The sequence below is a fragment of the Pleurodeles waltl genome, unplaced genomic scaffold, assembly GCF_031143425.1.
Source record: "Pleurodeles waltl isolate 20211129_DDA unplaced genomic scaffold, aPleWal1.hap1.20221129 scaffold_127, whole genome shotgun sequence".
Lineage (NCBI taxonomy): Eukaryota > Metazoa > Chordata > Amphibia > Caudata > Salamandridae > Pleurodeles > Pleurodeles waltl.
Window position 1 is genome coordinate 632716 of NW_027149833.1, and position 16856 is coordinate 649571.

Below are 16856 nucleotides of genomic sequence, written 5' to 3' on the forward strand. Positions count from 1 at the left end.
AACAAGGTAAAGGTGTAAGGCTCTAGAGGTCTCTCACTCAATTGGACGCTCAAAAAAATGTTGGGCCAACAAGCTAAACAAAGGTGCGTCAGACTTGATAGAGTTAGTATGCCAAAGGCAAATGCAGGTTCAAAATTCGCTCGTAAAAAAAAAAAAAACACAGCCGATCAAGACAAATTACAATGTCCTTTCATTTTGGACATATACACAATAAAAACAAACATTACAGCACCCATTAACTGGCTCTTCATAACAGACTTTCATTAATGAAGGACACTTGAAAGTCAATGGCACATTATATGTGCTCGTTTCAGCTCCATATCCAATTTCTGTAATTGCGATTCAACTGGGAACAGTAGTTCCAAGACTAAAAAGAAATACGATGATGCATAAAATGTGTTAGCTGAACACAGTTCCTGCTCTCATGACACTCTGCAAGTTGTTTCTCCACACGCTGTTCAAATTCCAATCTACGCCTTCAAAATTGGACAAAAAAAAAAAAAATAGGTGCCAACTCCATTGGGAGGATATCAAATAACCTCTAATGGAAACAAAAGAAATTACTGCACCTCACATTGTATGAAGGTTAAGAAATAGTTGTCCTTTAAGGTTTAAATCTAAGTGTTATTAAATAGTTCATGCTGCATTATTGCTACTGAGAGTTCGCTATGGACAGCCTGTTGCCAGTTGGGTCATGGTGCCATCCAGAAAGGCATCTGTTGCTGGGCACGCTGCTGCATGGTAGATGGAAATTGTCGACTAGAGTTCCAGCTCTGTCCAAATGTACTTGCTTTTTTGTGACTGCCCTGATCTTCTTCTTCATCTGATGAGTCTCCAGCATATGCCACCAATCCCACTACCTTTTCGGATGTCTTCATCTTCTTGCTTGGGAACTCTGGGAACACACAAAAAAAAACAAACAAAAAAAACACCCCCAACCCAAACAAGGACAAAATGGTCGATTTAGTTAAAAGAAAATTGTTAATAGTAAAATTGTTAGTTGGACACCGTTTCACGATCCCACAGGATCAATGGCAGCCCCCAGGTTGGAAGTCGCATGAAACAGCATCAGCATCCGCAAACAGATTCATCAGGCACATGTAAGAGAACAGAGAAAGAAGAGAAGAAAAAAACAAACAAAAAAACAACACAGAACAACAAAAGAGAACAATTAGGTGTGTGGAAAAATATCAGTCACCTTTTAGGCTTTTTTTTTTGTAGATGACAAACTAGGACGAAGAAGCTTGCAAGAGCAGAAGGTGAAAAGTGTAGTGTACAGTGTTGATATCACTGGCTTCAGGGAATGGAACATCACATCCCCAACTGTATTATATTTAGGCTTTATGAGTTTAGGCAAGTGTATTTGTCATTAACTCTTGTGAACAGAAGAAATGTTACCGTCCCTATAAACATCTGTTTGTTGCACGTAGTGCTGTAGAATCACGGGCTCTACATACACCCACCATCTAATTATAGCTCGGACTGTGGCTGCTTGTTTTTTGTTTGAAGTCTTTAGAGTCAAGAGGTACCATACGATCCCTTCTTTAATTGGTAGTAAACATGGGCACTGACGCCACTGTTGTACAAGCTACTTACCTTTGGTAACGATATATCTGGTAGAGACATATTCTAGTTGCAGATTCCTTACCTTCGAATTTCCCCAGGTGTCAGTCTGGATCTGGATATTTTTTCTTTCAGCAGTACCTCTGTGCGCCGTCAGGGGGTTGCTTCTTAGTGTAGCACATTTTGATGCGTAAGAGCACCCATCTTGAAATGGTCTCTTCTGCACAAACTTCCCCTTCTTTGCACCCACATATGGTTGATCATCCACCCGGAAGTCTTTGCCTGGATCCAAAAAGAGCGTTGGAGTTCTACCTTGATCGTACCAGTGAAGTCTATCCTCTTCATGAGAGGGATGTGGGGGTGCAAAAGAGGTAGGCAAAGTGATGGACTGCCCGACATAGAAGGGTGTCACTACTTTAGGAACAAAAGGAGCCCTTGTGTGAAGTACCACTTTGTCAGGGTGTACTGCCAGGAAAGGTGGTCAGATGAAAGAGCTTGGAGCTCACTTACTCAAAAGGCAGAGGTGAAGGCAGCTAAGAACACAGTTTTGATGGTTAAGAGCTGTAAAGGGCAATTGTGAAGAGGCTCGAAAAGGGCACACATAAGGAATGTTAAGACTAGGTTCAGATCCCATTGGGACTTGATGACTGAGATAGGAGCAAAAAGATGTATGAGGCCTTTAATAAACCTCCCAACAATGGGAGATTTGAATAAAGAATGTTGATCTGGTAACGGGGATGTGGAAGTATGCGTCTTGAAAGTCCAACGCCGCCATCCAGTTTCCTGGGTCCAGGGCAGATATGACCTGAGCCAATGCCAACATTTTGGACTTCTCCTTTTAGAGGAAGAGGCTGAGGGACTGAAGATCTAGTATAGAACAAAGGCCCTTGTCCTTTCCCGGCACAGAAAGTAGCGGGAATTACAACCACGACTTACTTCTGGAAGAGGGACCCTCTCTATAGCTCCTTAGGCAAAAAGGCTTGGACTTCCTAACGGAAAAGTGCCATATGATCCTCCGATATGCAATTGTATGAAGGTGGCATGGCTGGAGATGTCTCGAAGGGGAGAGAGTAGCCCCTCTGGACGATCTGGAGGGCCCACCTGTCCAAAATAATGGATTGCCATTGGGGCAGGAGATGGCGAATCCTGCCACCAACTGGTTCCTGGTGTGCCTGCAGACTAGGAAGGTTTGGAGGCTGAGGAGGGGGCGGAAGTGAACTAGGTGACCCGCTGGCTCTCTGATCCCCGGGAACATGGGATCCCGTGTCCACGCAGGGGCAGTACAGCATGTGTGGGTCAATGACTGGGGGGAAAGAAAGCGGTTGGGTGCCCCTTCAGTAGCCACAAAAGGAAGACTGTCCAGTCTTTGATTCCCTATCCAGGGGTGCGGTAGGAAATGCGCCCGATGAAGCCTGGATGTCAAGGCTCTCAGGCGTGGGATGTTGAGTGAGGAATTTGGGGTCTGATGGTGCAGGTCTATGGCGGCTGGCAATCATCCTATTCACAGGAGCCCCTGTGCTTGGTCTTGACCAGGTACCCAAGAGGACGTCTGTCAGTGTTCGTTAAATGGGAGAAGAGGTTCGGAAGAGGAAGAACTAGGTTGAAGCACCCTGGTTAGGAGATTAGTCCTGACCTCCACAGAAGGAAGCTCGAGGTCCAAGACCTCAGCCGCCATTCTTACCAACATTGAGTAAGAGCTCCCCTCCTCCGTAGCCACAGATGGGAGACAGCATGCCAGCATCAGGGGAGGTGTCCACTGGTGTTACTCAATTCCTCTACCTAGTCCATGGTAGGGTCACGCTGGTATTCCAAAGAGTGCAGCAGCCCCTCTACAATCCCAGTGGGTGTCGATTGACGCCGTTCTGGATCGAGGTCGTCAGGTATAAGTATAGGATCGACATCGATTCTGGGCACAATCAGTGTCGGGAGCGTCAACGTCAGACCCAACGCTGGGGAAGGTTGCGCTGGTACAACTGGCATCTGGACGGATCCAGAAACTGATCCGGAGGGATCTTCCGGAGTCGGGGCCAAAGCCGATGACTTGGAACCCAAGGGGGCCCCTACTGACTCACCTGGGCCTAAGGGGGCCGAGGGTGGGTCAGACTGCCCAAAAATGAGGCGCATGGCCTCAGAATTCTTTTAGTTGGGCAGGGGTGACACCAGCTCCCAGGAAGTTGGGGAAATGCGGAGCAGACCCAGATGCAGGCTCCGATGACGGAGGCCTAGAGTGCTGAGCTCATCCCTAGTCCCATCATCCGAACGAAAGGGTGAAGTCGAGGGTGAACGTTTATCTTCTTCGACTTTTTCCTTGTGACCCAAAAGCTCAGAAGACTTTGAGGGCGAAGAGTGGTGTTGAGTCCACAGGCAGTCTCGAGACCTTCCTCTTGATCGAGACCAGGAGCAACGTGGAGCCGAGTGTTGGGCCACCAGCAGCTTTAGGGACTGCTCCCTAAAAGGTTTCGGATTCATGGCCCAACACTCTGAGCACGACTTCGGGTCATGGTAGCGCTCCAAACAATAGATACATGAGGTGCATATCCGTCACCAACATAGTTCGGTGACAGGAGTCGCAGGGTTTGAGGCTTGTCTTAAGTGACATTCCTTGACGCACCCCCAATCTTGTCACAGAAAGTTCAACAAAACAGTCGCTGGTAGTAAAAAATGACTGAGGTAGCTCTTTGCCCGGATCTGCGCGAAGGCTGGTGCGGAAAGAAAATAACTGACGTCAGCGCACCAGGGTGGCGCCTATATACGTCTGGGACGTCATCAAGGCGACCACGACGACACCCGCGGCACACAGGAGTTACTGCTCAAAGAATTATCTCCGGATCCAGGCTTACGCCTTGGGAAATTCAATGGTAAGGAACCTGCAACTAGAAGTCTCTATCAGTTAGATTATTTTCGCACAAAGGGTGAGAGAAAGTAGTTGGTGTGACAGTATGGCGACTATGTGTGTGCTGTAAATGAGGACAGGTGAAAAATGGTGAAAGCCTACCTCCGCTGGCTTCGAAGAAGGTAAGTTTTGCCTTTTGATCTACACTACATGCAACAAAGAGATGCTTATAGGGTTAAAAGACCCATTCGTAGCATGTTTGGTTGTAGATACACATGCCCTCCATCATGTGTAAAGCAGTACTCTCCTAAGCGACGGTTAGCCAGTGAAGGGTGCAGATGTCCAATTCTAGCTAGTAGGGAGAGCCTTGGTTAGATCCGTTTGCCTCCGCAGAGAATGCGCAATGTCAGCTATTTTGCGCGTTGGGGTTTCCAAGGCGGCACTCGCTCGGAGACGCTTTTCGTCTCCGAGTGGAACTCCGGTCTCCTCTACACCTTCCTGCCTATCCCTCTCCTGCCCAGAGTTCTCAAGAAGATCAAGAGCGACCGGGCCCAAGTTATCTTGCTGGCTCAGGACTGGGCTCGAAGACTGTGGTATCCCGAGCTACTGAGCATGTCCATCGATCCTCCTCTCAGACTGCCTCTTCGGACGGATCTTCTGTCGCAGCAGCAGGGGACAGTCCTTCACCCGGACCTTTCCAACCTCTGCCTTCATGCGTGGAGATTGAGCGGCAACAGTTGACGGCATTTGCCCTTCCACCCGAAGTCTGCAATGTTATCTTGGCAGCCAGGCGTCCTTCGACTAAAACTGTATACGCCTGTTGTTGGAATAAATTTGTGGCATGGTGCACCAACAAATCTGTTGACCCCCTATCTGCCCTTCTTTCAGAGGTTCTTCTGTTCATTCTTTCCTTACCCCAGCACGGCTCTGCATTGGGCACCCTTAAAGGGTATCTGTCTGCCATTTCCGCCTTTCTTAGGCTTCCTGATCAGCCCTCACTCTTTAAATCTCCTCTTGTGAGTAGGTTCTTAAAGGGGCTCACCCACTTATTTCCTCCCACTCCCTTCATCATACCTCAGTGGGATCTTAATCTTGTGCTTACTTTCTTGATGCGTACTCCCTTTGAGCCTATGCATAATTGTCCCTTACAGCTCCTCACATTCAAAACTGTCTTTCTCATCGCCATCACCTCTGCTCGCAGGGTGAGTGAGCTTCAGGCCCTTTCTTCAAAGCCTCCATACTTATCGTTCACCCCGACAAGGTGGTGTTACGCACTAGGGCTTCATTCCTTCCTAAGGTGGTTACACCGTTTCATGTAGGCCAGTCCATCACAATGCCTACCTTCTACGCACCCCCACATCCTTCCCATGAGGAGGAGAGACGCCACCGTCTGGATCCAAAAAGAGCATTGGCGTTCTATCTCAATCGTACTAAAGACTTCTGGGTGGACGATCAACTCTTTGTTGGCTATGTGGGAGCGAAGAAACGGAAGGGGGTGCAGAAACGTACCATCTCTCAATGGGTGCTTCTTTGCATCAAATGTGCTACGCTTTGGCGAAAAAGCAACCTCCTGAAGGCTTGTGGGCTCATTCTACCAGGGCCACTGCTGCATCCACTGCGTTAGCATGTGGAGTTCCTGTCCTTAATATCTGTCAGACAGCTATGTGGGCGTCTCTGCACACGTTTGCTAAGCATTACTGTCTGGACAGCCAGGTCCGACGGGACGGCTACTTTGGTCGTTCGGTCCTGCAGGACTTTCTAGTATGATCTTAGTTCGCAGCCCACCACCGAGGATGGCATTGCTTGGGTATCTATTCTAAGATAAGGAATCTGCAACTAGAAGTCTCTATCAGATGTACAAGTTACTTACCTTCAGTAACGATATATCTGGTAGAGACATATTTTAGTTGCAGATTCCTTACCGCCCACCCATCCTCCCTGCTTGTGAACTGATTTCTAGGGACAGGGATTCCCCCTTTGAGGTCCTTACCTCTAGCGCACCAATATCAAAGTTCTTAGCGGCTCTGCGCTCTGGCGTGGAAAGTCATTAAAAGAAACTGACGTCACTGCATGAGTGCGGCGTCTATGTACTGCTCCCGACATCATCAGTGTGACCACGATGCCTACGACGCCTGCGAAGTCAACCGACGCCACCTACCGACGTGCAAGGGTATTGCTCGAAGAAAAAATCTCCGGATCCAGTCTGACGCTTAGGGGAAAATTCTAAGGTAAGGAATCTGCAACTAGAATATGTTTCTACCAGATATATCGTTACCGAAGGTAAGTAACTTGTACATATATTATAAATGTAATATTGTTGCAGCAGGAAAGCATTAACATAATGTTTAAGAACATCCATTTCTGCATGTCCTGTAGCTCTCCCTCAGGTCCGCTAGTCTTAAACCCTTGTTCTCAGTCTTTTGGTGTTGACAGGGTGAATAGGGTCTTGTGAAAAACTCTGCTTTATGCCCCTCTGTGTCTTTGCTTTCCCTAGGTGCAGATCTTTGTTCTGAAATGGTGTGCCTGGTTCCTGAGGATGAAGAAGCCTGGGGAGGAAGCTGAGCCAAGGCCCCAGTGTACCCCAAGCCTTCTGAGTTGCAGCTCTGACAGCGAACACACCACTCCTGACCGGCATGGCAGTGGTCCTAACAGTGCCAATGGAAACCTACTATACATTGGATTCCGAGGCCTAGAAGAGCTGCACCATACCACTGGCAAGACCTCAGACCTTTTGCACAAGCAACCTGACTTCCCTGCTTCTCTTTCCCTGCACTCCAATGGGGTGCCGCCCAGCGGGCACAGTTCTGAGCCGGGTGATCCCCAACTTGAGAAGATCCTAGAGGAGGTGCAGTACCTGGCAGATCGTTTCCGTAGCCAGGATGCAGACGAGGCGGCCTGCAATGAGTGAAAATTTGCCGCCACAGTCATTGACCGCATGTGTCTGGTGGCTTTTACCATCTTCAACATCATCTGCACTATTTCCATCCTGATGTCAGCATCAACTTCGTGGAAGCTGTATCCAAAGACTACATCTAGGGATAAGCCACCCTACCTCGGGTTCAAGGTCGGATTGAGGAGACTGGTTCATGTGGCTGGTCTTTGTGTCGCTTAATGCAAGGGCCAGCAAGGACAAAGGAGGAGGAAAGAAGCCTGGTGACCTGCACAACTTCCACCTGATGGCTGCCCAGTGTCAGTACTGCCACTCAGAATCCTGGACAGTGTTGTGGGTGGACATTTTAGAGTACTACATTGCACCGGGCCTTTCGTGCCCCTCCTTGTGGAAGTCCAAAAGCAGTTTATGCCAGTTGTTTCAAACCGCTATAATGAGAACTTGTGGTTTGCTTACAACGAGGCATTCTCATTTGTTGCTAGCGCTACCATTTGCAATTGTAGCATGTGACCCTTGCAACTGGCCATTATTTGTGTTATAGGTAGAGCAATAGCACAATCTATTAAACTATATGTAGGAAGTTGGCACTATAAATACTATCTCAAAGTGAAAGATAGTGTGCACAGAGTCCAAGGCTTCCCCTTAAGAGGTTAATAGTGGCAAAATTAGTTAATTCTAATGCTTTATTTTGTGGTAGTGTGGTCGAGCAGGAGGATTATCAGAGGGTAGTGTTAAGCATTTGTTGTACACACACAGGCAATAAATGACGAACACACATTCAAAGACTTAACTCCAGGCCAATGGTTCTTATATAGAAAAATATATTTTCTTAAGGTATTTTAGAACCACAAGATTCAAGATTTGAGGTAAGTACATAAAATGCAAGGTACTTCACACACGTAAGTATGGAACTTTGATTTCAAACATTAGTACACACAGTTTAGATTAAAGTGGCAATACGCTATTTTAAAAGTGGACACTGCAAAAATCAACAGTTCCTGGGGGAGGTAAGTTTGGTTAAGTTTCTCAGGTAAGTAAAGCACTTACACAGTCAGTCTCCTGGGCATAGGCAGCCCACCATTGGAGGTTCAAGGCAACCCCAAAGCCACAGCACCAGCAACACAGGGCCAGTCAGGTGCAGAGGTCAAAGGAGGGCTGAAAACACATAGGTGCCTATGAAGAACAGGGGTGCCCTGGATCCAGTCTGCTAGCAGGTAAGTACCTGCGTCCTCGGGGAGCAGACCAGGGGGGTTTTGTAGAGCACTGGAGGGGTGGGGGGTGGGGGACGGACACAAGCCCAAAAAACACACCCTCCGTGGCACAGGGGCGGCCGGGTGCAGTGGACAAAGTAGGCATCGGGTTTGCTATTGAAAGCAATGGAGGGACCCGGGGGTTACTTAGGCGATGCAGGCAAGGCACAGGGGTCTCCTCAGGCCAGCCACCGACTGGGCTAGGAAGAGGGCTGCCTGATGGTCGCTCCTGCACTGGAAGGTGGTACCTCTCTGTCCTGGGGGCTGTGGTTCAGTGCTTGGTCCAGGCGTCAGGTTCCTTGTAAACTGGCAGTCGCGGTCAGGGGGAGCTTCTGGATCCTCTCTGCAGGTGTCACTGTGGAGGTGCAGGGGGGTCGACTCAGGGTACCCACGTCATCGTAGTCGCCTGGGAGTCTTCTCTGCAGTGTTGGTTTACCTGAACTCGAGCAGGGGGCATTGGGTGCACAGTGTGAAGTTTCACGCTTCCGGCAGGAAGAGAGAGTTCTTTAAAAGTTGTTTCTTTGTTGCAAAGTTGTTTCAGTTTTTGACCAGTGCCGCTGTTCTCAGGAGTTTCTTGGTCCTTCGGGTTCAGGGCAGTCCTCAGTCCTCAGAGGTCGCTGGTCCTTGTTGGATGCATCGCAGTGCAGGTTCTTAGAGTCTGGAAACAGGCCGGTAGGGCTGGGGCCAAGTCAGTTGTCATCTCCGCAGGGCTTACAGGTCAGCAGTCCTACTTCTTGTTGTAGGTTGCAGGAATCTGATTTCCTGGGATCAGGGTCGTCCCTCAATACTAAATTTAGGGGTGTGTTTAGTTCTGGGGGCAGTAGCCAATGGCTACTGTCCTGGAGGGTGGCTATACCCTCTTTGTGCCTCCTCCCTGAGGGGAGGGGGGCACATCCCTATTCCTATTGGGGGAATCCTCCAAACTCAAGATGGAGGATTTCTAAAGGCAGGGGTCACCTGAGCTCAGGGAACCTTAGGGGCTGTCCTGACTGGGGGTTGACTCCTCCTTGTTTTCCTCATTATCTCCTCCAGCCTTGCCGCCAAAAGTGGGGACAGTGGCCAGAGGAGCGGGCATCTCCACTAGCTGGGATGCCCTGTGGCAGTGTAACAAAGGGGGTGAGCCTTTGAGGCTCATCGCCAGGTGTTACAGTTCCTGCAGGGGGAGGTGAGAAGCACCTCCACCCAGTACAGGCTTTGTTCCTGGCCACAGAGTGACAAAGGCACTCTCCCCATGTGGTCAGCAAGGGACTTACTTGGGTGCCAGGGTTGTGCCAATTGTGGAGACAAAGGTACTGGTTAGCAGGGTCCCAGCACAATTTCAAATCATAACTTGGCATCAGCAAAGGCAAAACGTCAGGGGGTAACCATGCCAAGGAGGCATTTCCTTACAGGGAATCCTCCAGAATCAAGATGGAGGATTTCTAAAGACAGGGGTCACCTCAGCTCAGGATATCTTAGGGGCTGTCCTGACTGGTGGGTGACTTCTCCTTGTTTTTTTCATTATGTCCCCTGGACTTGCTGCCAAAATTGGGGGCTGTGTCCATGGGGCGGGCATCTCCACTAGCTGGAGTGCCCTGGGGCATTGTAACACGAAACCTGAGCCTTTGAGGCTCACTGCTAGGTGTTACAGTTCCCGCAGGGTGGAGGTGCTAAGCACAAAGGCTCTCACCCCAGGGAATCAGAAACTTGTCTCTCAGCAGCAGGCTGGCACAGACCAGTCAGTCCTGCACTGAAAGATTGGGTAAAATACAAGGGGCATCTCTAAGATGCCCTCTGTGTGCATTTTTTAATAAATCCAACGCTGGTATCAGTGTGGGTTTATTATTCTGAGACGTTCGATACCAAACATCCCAGTATTCCGTGTAGCCATTATGGAGCTGTGGAGTTTGTTTTTGCCAAACTCCCAGACCATATACTTAATATGGCCACACTGTACTTACAATCTCTAAGAATAGACATAGACACTGTAGGGGCATAATGCTCATGCAGCTATGCCCTCACCTGTGGTATAGTGCACCCTGTCTTAGGGCTGTAAGGCCTGCTAGAGGGGTGACTTACCTATGCCACAGGCAGTATTTTGTGGACATGGCATCCTGAGGGGGATGCCATGTCGACTTTGCCTTTTTCTCACCACCAAAACACACCATCTACAATGGCAGGGTGCATTTGTTAGGTGAGGGGTCTCTTAGGGTGGCACAGCATATGCTGCAGCCTTTAGGGATCTTCCCTGGTCACAGGGCTCTTGGTACCACTGGTACCTTTTACAAGGGACTTATCTGTGTGCCAGGGGCGTGCCAATTGTGGAAACAATGGTACATTTTAGGTGAAAGAACACTGGTGCTGGGGCCTGGTTAGAAGGATCCCAGCACACTTCTTAGTCAAGTCAGCATCAGTATCAGGAAAAAAGTGGGGGGTAACTGCAACAGGGAGACATTTCCTTACACAAGCCTCCCCCCAGCCCACAGGCCAGGAGACTCAGCCAAAGCTGGGAGAGTCTTCCTAGTCTGTCAGGCGAGGAAGAGTAGGGAAAATAGGCTGGTTTGTTGCAGGGCCTACTCTGCCTTACATCCTCCTGTTCAGGTCATTCCCTCTGGGGAACTACCCACTTCCACAGTGATAGGACCTAGTCCGAATTGCCTCTTGTCTGACTTTTTAATGTCTTCACCTATTTTCTCTATTTTGGGTTTAGAGGTATCCACCTCTGCTAATCTCATTTTAGCCAGGGTCACACCCCTAGTTTACCCAAAGAGGTTACCCATAGCCGGAGTAACCCCACCATGACCAACATGGTCAGGGGGCCTAACTTGCTATTTGGCATGGGGTCAGACCACCATGCCAAGGATAGTGCAGCCATAAAGGCTAACACCCAGCAGGGGCCACTGACAGCTGTCAGTGCCCAGAACCACACCTTTAGCTCTTCACCTACAAGGGAAGAAGCTAAGTTACAGGCTTCTTTGGGTTCAGGGTGCCTGTCTGCTGTGTTGGAGTGGGGGGTTACTGCATCTTGTAGTAAACACCCTTCTTCCACTCTTTCTTCTGTTAACTGAGGAGCCACCCACTCCAGTTGAACAGTTGCCTGACTAGTCAGGACTTCTTGTGGGCCAGGTTGGACTTTACCAGTGCCACTTTTGGAGTTCTCCCTTACTGGAGCAGAATCTCCTTGGCTTACTGGAACCTTGGCTAAAGGTTACCCCCCTTTCCTACTCTGTTTTCTTTTCTTTTTATTCTGCGGCCTACTTGCAGTTACGGCAGAGGTAGCACCTCCAGAATCCTTGGGAGAGGGCTGGTACTGGACCAGTTCCCCTCTTAGGCTCTGAGTAACCTCTGGTTAGTCATTTCCAAGGAGGAAATCAAGGGGGAGGTCTGGTCTGACTACCACCCTTCTCTAGCTAAAAGTCCCAACCACTTCTATATGCACAAAAGCCACAGGCCTATCACTGACCCTGTCTGGGCTAACTCTTACTCTGGCAGTCTCACCTGGGATGTACTGGTTTGAGAAAACCAGCCTGTCATGCACAATAGTGTGACTGGCACAAGTGTCTCTCAGGGCAGTGGCTGGAATTCCATTCACCAGTAGGCGGTGGAAGTGTCTACTTCCCTCTGGAATCTCCAACTCACCTGTTGGGCCCTTTTTCAAGTTGAAGGCTATGAAGACCTCCTCATCTGGGGAGTCACCCCCAATGGCTACACTGGTTACCTCTGGGACTTTGCTATGGGGTTTGCTTTTGGGACAAGAAGTGTCCTTGGTGTGGTGCCCTGTCTGTCTACAGTTTTGGCACCATGCCTTAGTGGCATCCCAGTTCTTACCCTGGGACCCACCTTTGTTTTGGGTTGTGTCTTGGGGCCCACCCACCTGGTCTGGTTTCTAGGGGCCTACAGAGGACTCTCTTTCTTTGTCGTGTCACCCACTTTCTCCTGGGGAGGCTTTGTAACCCCTTTCATTTGGTCACCCCCAGTGGAAGTTTTGGTTACCCTAGTCTTGACCCAGTGGTCTGCCTTCTTTCCCAATTCTTGGGGAGAAATTGGACCTAAGTCTACCAGATATTGATGCAACTTTTCATTTAAGCAGTTACTTAAAATGTGTTCTTTCATAAACAAATTATAAAGCCCAACATAGTCATGCACTTCATTTCCAGTTACCCAACCATCCAGTGTTTTCACTGAGTAGTCTACAAAATTAACCCAGGTCTGGCTTGAGGATTTTTGAGCCCCCCTGAACCTAATCCTGTACTGCTCAGTGGAGAATCCAAAGCCCTCAATCAGGGTAGCCTTCATGAGGTCATAGGATTCTGCATCTTTACCAGAGAGTGTTAGGAGTCTCTCCCTACACTTTCCAGTGAACATTTCCCAAAGGAGAGCCCCCCCGTGAGATCTGTTTACTTTTCTGGTTGCACAAGCCCTCTCAAAAGCTGTGAACCACTTGGTGATGTCATCACCATCTTCATATTTTGTTACAATCCCTTTGGGGATTTTTAGCATTTCATTATTCTCTCTGACCCTATTTAAGTTGCCGCCACCATTAATGGGAACTAAACCCATCTCTTTTCTTTCCCTTTCTATGGCTAGGAGCTGCTTCTCCAAAGCCAATCTGTTGGCCATCCTGGCTAACAGGAGGTCATCTTCATTGAGGCTGCCCTCAATGTTTTCAGAGCTACTGGAATCCCCTATGGAAGAACCAGTCTTTCTGACTAGGATTTGAGGAGTCAGGGTTTGAGGGACCCTGTTCTCCCTATTTAGGACAGGAGGGGGGAAGTCATCCTCCTGTTCACTAATTTCCCCATCTGAAGTATTATCCTCAGAGGGGTTGTCCCTTTTGAACTCAGCCAAAAGCTCCTGGAGCTGTACTTTGGTAGAGTTGGACCCAGTTTTTATCTTTTTTAGCTTACAAAAAGACCTTAACTCTGACATCTTTAGATGCAGGTAACGGGTGAGGTTCAGTTCCACCACCATCTCATCTGTGCTAGACAGTATTTCTCTAAAAGTTGGGATTACTTTTTAAGAATCTAAAACTATTTCTAGAACTTAATCCAAGCTTTTACAAAACAATAAACTCTAAAAGAAATGCTAACAGGGACTTACACAAGGCCCTAGCAGGACTTTTAAAAATTTAGAAAAATAGTTCCAATTGCAAAAATCAGTTTCTAATGACTATTTTTGGAATTAAGTCATGTGATCAGGTATTGGCTGAGTAGTCCAGCAAATGCAAAGTCTTAGACCCCACCGCTGATCCACCAATGTAGGAAGTTGGCTCTGTATATACTATTTCAAAGTAAGAAATAGTGTGCACAGAGTCCAAGGGCTCCCCTTAGAGGTAAGATAGTGGCAAAAAGAGATAATTCCAATGCTCTATTTTGTGGCAGTAGGCTTATCAGAGGGTAGTGTTAAGCATTTGTTGTACACACACAGGCAATAAATGAGGAACACACACTGAAAGACTTACTCCAGGCCAATAGGTTTTTATTTAGAAAAATATATTTTCTTAGTTTATTTTAAGAACCACAGGTTCAAGATTTACAAGTAATACTTCAAATGAAAGGTATTCCATTTAGATACTCTAGGGACTTTGAATAATCACAATAGCATGTACCGTCTTTGTAGAAATGGCAATAAGCTATTTTAAAAGTGGACACAGTGCACAAATCAACAGTTCCTGGGGAGGTAAGTAGAAGTTAGTTTTGCAGGTAAGTAAAACACTTACAAGTCTCAAAGTTGGGTCCAAGGTAGCCCACTGTTGGGGGTTCAAGGCAACCCCAAAGTTACCACACCAGCAGCTCAGGGCCGGTCAGGTGCAGTGGTCAAAGAGGTGCCCAAAACACATAGGCTTCAATGGAGAACAGGGGTGCCCCGGTTCCAGTCTGCCAGCAGGTAAGTACCCGAGTCCTCGGGGGGCAGACCAGGGGGGTTTGTAGAGCACCGGGGGGACACAAGCAGGCACAGAAAGTACACCCTCAGGGGCACAGGGGCAGGCGGGTGCAGAGTGCAAACAGGTGTCAGGTTTTAGATAGGAAGTAATGGGGAGAACCGGGGGTCTCTCCAACGATGCAGGGAGGCACAGGGGGGGGCTCCTCGGGGTAGCCACCACCTGGGCTAGACAGAGGGTCGCCTGGGGGTCGCTCCTGCACTGGAGTTCGATTCCTTCAGGTCCTGGGGGCTGCGGGTGCAGTGTTGGTTCCAGGCGTTGGGTCCCTTGACACAGGCAGTCGCGGTCAGGGGGAGCCTCTGGATTTCCTCTGCAGGCGTCGCTGTGGGGGCTCAGGGGGGTCAACTCTGGCTACTCACGGGCTCACAGGCGCCGGGGTGTCCTCCCTGTAGTGTTAGTTTTTTCCGCAAGTCGAGCCGGGGGCGTCGGGTGCAGAGTGGAAAGTCTCACGCTTCCGGCGGGAAACGTGGGGTCTTTAAAGTTACTTCTTTGTTGCAGAAAGTTGCAGTTTCTTGAACAGGGCTGCTGTTCTCGGGAGCTTCTTGGTCCTTTAGATGCAGGGCAGTCCTCTGAGACTTCAGGGTCGCTGGTCCCTGTTGGATGCGTCGCTGGAGCAGGTTTTCGAAGTTGGAGACAGGCCGGTAGGGCTCGGGCCAAAGCAGTAGTCGTCTTCCTCCTTCTCTGCAGGATTTAGGTCAGCAGTCCTTCTTCTTTCTTCAGGTTGCAGGAATCTGATTTCCTGGGATCTGGAGAGCCCCTAAATACTGAATTTAGGGGTGTGTTTAGGTCTGGGAGGGCAGTAGCCAATGCCTACTGTCCTTGAGGGTGGCTACACCCTCTTTGTGCCTCCTACCTGTGGGGAGAGGGGCACATCCCTAATCCTATTGGGAGAATCCTCCTAACTCAAGATGGAGGATTTCTAAAGGCAGGGGTGAGCCTCAGCTCAGGACACCTTAAGGGCTGTCCTGACTGGTGGGAGCTGACTCCTTGTTTTTCTCATTATTTCCTCCAGCCTTGCCGCCAAAAGTGGGGGCAGTGGCCGGAGGGGCAGGCATCTCCACTAGCTGGGATGCCCTGGGGCGCTGTAACAAAAGAGGTGCGCCTTTGTGGCTCACCGCCAGGTGTTACAGCTCCTGCAGGGGGAGCTGAGAAGCACCTCCACTCAGTACAGGCTTTATTCCTGGCCACATAGTGACAAAGGCACTCTCCCCATGTGGCCAGCAACATGTCTGGTGTGTGGCAGGCTGGCAGGAACTGGTCAGCCTACACTAGAAGTCGGGCATGTATTCAGGGGGCATCTCTAAGATGTCCTCTGGGTGTATTTTACAATAGATTGTACACTGGCATCATTGTGTATTTATTGTGCTGAGAAGTTTAATACCAAACTTCACAGTTTTCAGTATAGCCATTATGGAACTGTGGAGTTCGTTTTTGACAAACTCCCAGACCATATACTCTTATGGCTACCCTGTACTGTAGGGGCATAGTGCTCATGCACATATGCCCTCACCTGTGGTATAGTGCACCCTGCCTTAGGGCTGTAAGTCCTACTAGAGGGGTGACTTACCTATGCCACAGGCAGTGTGAGGTTGGCATGGCACTCTGAGGGGAGTGCCATGTCGACTTAGTCATTTTCTCCCCACCAGCACATACAAGTTGTGAAGCAGTGTGCATGTGCTGAGTGAGGGGTCTCTAGGGTGGCATAAGGCATGCTGCAGCCCTTAGAGACCTTCCCTGGCAACAGGGCCCTTGGTACCAGGGGTACCAGTTACAAGGGACTTACCTGAGTGCCAGTATTGTGCCAATTGTGAAGACAAATGTACAGTTTTGGGAAAGAACACTAGTCCTGGGGCCTGGTTAGCAGGGTCCCAGCACAGTTTCAAATCATAACTTAGCATGAGCAAAGGCAAAAGATTAGGGGGTAACCATTCCAAGGAGGCATTTCCTTACAGACAGCCAAAAAACAGCCAAATGGCGCCAAATGACAGCCAAAACACTCCAAAAAACTGCCAAAAGATTTCTGACCTGGTCTGGAAGTTCACAAGCTAGGATACCCGATGAAGCGTCAAATGAGCCTTGCTCCTCTAATTGGAAATATTAGTATAATGTGGCCTGACTCTGTGGTATCCATACCTGGCATGTGACATTTACAGTTTTGGTAATATCGGTCCTATTAGCAAGCTGCCAAAAAAGACTTTCACTTAACAGATGGACTTCTTTCACCTGATGTACCCACAGAAAGGATACAATAAGACATATTGGCGTGGGTGCTATAACATCGCCCATACTAGACGTCACTCCAACGGTGCCCACAGGAAATGTAGAACACTGTCGGAAGCTAGATTACTATCCCTCGCCCCAGTGATCGCACTGAAAGAATTCTCCCACTGTTCAAAGCCA

General features: G+C 48.9%; 2 pseudogenes; both read left to right on the forward strand.

Annotated features, from left to right (window-relative positions):
- Positions 1-7432, forward strand: part of LOC138273943 (neuronal acetylcholine receptor subunit alpha-7-like) — a 28238-nt pseudogene extending 20806 nt beyond the window's left edge.
- A 50-nt stretch (positions 7433-7482) lies between these two features.
- The window catches only part of LOC138273944 (neuronal acetylcholine receptor subunit alpha-7-like), a 29442-nt pseudogene continuing 20068 nt past the window's right edge, over positions 7483-16856 (forward strand).